Genomic DNA, 3,540 nt, shown 5'->3' with positions numbered 1-3,540 from the left:
GAAATTCTGGATTTGATTTTGGGTTGAGGGCCTAAAAGTTAGGTGTCATGAAAATCAGTACTTAAATTCCTTGTGTCCCTCTAGAATCTTGAAAGTACTCCTGCTAATGAGACATCTTGAATGGGACCACCAACTGGACTTCAGTTTTCAAGGTTTAACACACATGAGTGGGAATGAGTGAGTGGGGTATGTTTGGGAATGTGCTTACTAGGATGTGCTGGAGGCATATTCTGTTTTGTCCTGTTAAGGTTTTCAGAAGTGCATCCAAAATCACAAGTCACTTTTCAAAATGTTGTTCTCTGGGTTTTTTTGGACAATGAGTCAGATGGTGTGTTGGACATGGCCATTTAAAGAAAGGCAGAAAAATCTGGGCTGACTATATGAGGAGGGGAATTATTCAGAAGGTGGCTCAAGGTAAGTGCCTCTGGATTTAAAAGAGATGGATTGTGGAGGAGGGAGTTTGCTGCTAGGAATATAGAAAGTGTAGCCCAATATGGGAGGGAGTGGTCACAAGAAATTCACTAGGGACAACGTATGTCACAGCATCATGAAAAGGGATGGACCCATACATAAAAACTGGTAAATCTAAAAGGAAGTTATCTAAAACCATACTTGAGCTAGGGCTTGTTTGATAATAGCCAAGAGAGCAGTGCTTGGGGGCAGGAGGCTACAATGGTTTCAAAGTGCTGCTGTAGACTTGCTGTGTTAACCCTGTCATTTTGCTCCTCTCCACCTATTTCCCTTTTCTCCCATCTGTAAATTGGGAAAAGATGGGCCTTAATAGCTAAGCGCTATGTGTCTTTGTACAGAAATAGTGGCAAATACTTTCTACGTATTAAACCAAGGCTGTTAAATGTATTTATATTCATACTTAAATATTTCTTACAGTTAAGGAAAGCTGCTATAAGAGCAGAGACTCACCGTAGTTAAGTTATCATGGGCATAGCAACACTGCTGTTTGTGCACAGATGCTTCTCAGTACATTCCTGAACTGATCTGGTTTACAAGATGCTGTGCTGGCTGACTGTTGACAGTGGTGTTTCAGTTTGGCCTGGGATATAAATGCCAAGGAGAGCGAGAGAGAAAGAAGATGGCTTTTTAGGGACTGATGCCAGCAACAGACACAGAAGTAAATGCCACAGCTGCTTAATCCAATGGGTCTCAACTTTCTGGCCCTGCAAGCCAGATGAATAGCCCAGCAATGGTTTGCACGTTAGATCCCATAGGAAGAGTTACTCCATGACCTGGTCCATTGTCGAAGTCAGCATGTGGTCTGTGAGTGTGATCTGGCACACTGGGCTAGCTCTGTACTGAGTCTGGCTGTGGAGCAACCCTGCATGCCATATTTGGCCATGGAGCAATCCCATGCACTGGTACAATTGCTGCACAGAGCTATTCCATCTGGGCCATGGGGCTTCCCATGAGTCCAGAAATTTGGTAGTTGGGGAGCAGTGACTGTATTAATTGCTATGTCTCTGGAAACCATAGCAATTAATGCTGCCAAATTTCAAAACCTGTTTGAAACCCTATGCACCGGGTGGCATGGCCCCATGGGCCAGAGATTAAGCAACACTGATTTAGCGAATCCAGGGATATGGAGGTGATGGTAGTGACCACACACATTGGAGAGAGATGGACCATGGTGCATGTAAATCAGCAGTGGTTCCTGGGAAAGGGAATGTGACATCACCCATGTTAAATGTATAGCTGCTGTAAAGGGCCGTGGGTTCTCAGGTTTTATATACACACCACACTGAAACATAACTTTGGTTACCACTGATGGATAGAGTGAAACTTAATCTGAGCTCTGTGACTTTACCCATTTGGCAAAGGAACCACTCTAACTATAGCGAAGTGTCAGTAGGAAATTATGAAGTATTTATCTGAAACTTTAATAAAAGACTTTCCTGAACTACAGCTGCAGGTGAAATATAAGGACAATCTCAGAGTCTACAGTGGGGGGGAAGGGATAAATGGAGTTCTTCTGTTGAAAATAAATTAATTTAATGTATATGAAACAGGAGAATTCCCCTGTTGTATGAGTCCCATTCCATCTCTCCTCTAACTGCCATGTTTTATTAAAAAGGTATTTTACATAGTGAAAAGATTAAATATATAAAAATTCAAGAATAAAAGTACAATGTTATAATATTTATTTTATATACGAGTCAGTGGTTTGTGGCATGTAATAAAAGTAAATGGTATAATTCCTGAGAGAACCGATACAAACTGTTAGAGTAAAACCTTGTAGGTCTTTGCTCTACAAGAATTTATATTGCCTCTTTTTTCACTAATAAAGTATTGCATTTATTTTGATTTGAAAATGGTGGGTCCAATTCTCTTCCTGCTTGCATCCCTTTTTAAATGATTTGCCACAGGTTACATAAGAGGAAATTGGACCCTGTATATGTGTAGCAAAACCCCCAGTTTTTTTTATTGCATTCCCTCCCCTTCCCCAACCATTTCTGACTTTTTCTCTCCCTCTTTATTCCCTTTAGATAAGTATAAGTGAGCTCAAACTTAGGATAAGCTTTAAACATTTTTATTCTGGTAGCAAGTTTTTGGTTTTGGATATCCACTGTTTTACATTGTATAATTATTAGGTTTGTATTAATTTTTACTATTGTATATTGTATTATTATCACTTTTGTATTGATTTTTTTTTATTGTTTCATGTGGATATTGTATGGTTTAAGCCTGTGTTTGTAAGTGAACCAAAGTCATGTCAAGTTTCTATGTTATATATCAAGCCTCTATCTTCTGTCCTCTGCCTGCATCCCATGTTGCAACAATATGATTCATTGTACCTCTCCCATGTAAGTTGGTTCCCCATGAATGAAAATGATTGGACATGATTGAAATACAATGGTAGCAGGCTTCTACTGAATGGCCTGTAACAACTGGGCCACCACCTCACATTGATTCATCCAAGAACCACAGACCTCACCCAGGAACAGAGACAAGACCAGCATTTGAAAGACGAAAGACCCTGCAAAACCAGCAACTCTCACCATCACAGACACCCAAAACTCCACATCCCTGCATGGAGCACACATGCTCAGTACGCCAAGGGCTGACCCTTGCCTGGGCATGCCTCCTGTCACTAGGGTCACACAAGGGCTGCCCCTATAGAAAGGGGCAGTGAAGACAGACCCAATGGGATGCCCTCTCCATCTGGACCAGCACCATGCCACACCACCTATCCACCCAGAGGCCCTGCCAGCGACCCCCTCTGGACAACACCTACTGGACAAGGACCCCTTTCCAGGCTGGATAGGTAGATATTACCTGCATACCTCCTCCTACAATTGGGATGCGCTCTCTCTCTCCTCAGTGGACTTCAGCCCCTGCACCAAGCCTCTTTAACCCCTTCTGCCATTGTGTGGGTGGGTGGGTGTGTGGGTGCAAGCGAACCAATTTGGCATTGTGTCACCATCTCCCCTGTTCAATAAAACCACTGTCATTTGCAACCCTGAGTTTGGTCATGTTTTACAGAATCCCAGTCCCTTCCCTATCTTAAATTCCAGCCTTGTTCTCTCT

The sequence above is a fragment of the Gavialis gangeticus genome, unplaced genomic scaffold (assembly GCF_001723915.1).
Source record: "Gavialis gangeticus isolate Ggan-Ray unplaced genomic scaffold, GavGan_comp1, whole genome shotgun sequence".
Taxonomy (NCBI): domain Eukaryota; kingdom Metazoa; phylum Chordata; order Crocodylia; family Gavialidae; genus Gavialis; species Gavialis gangeticus.
Note: the sequence above shows the minus strand (reverse complement) of the source record.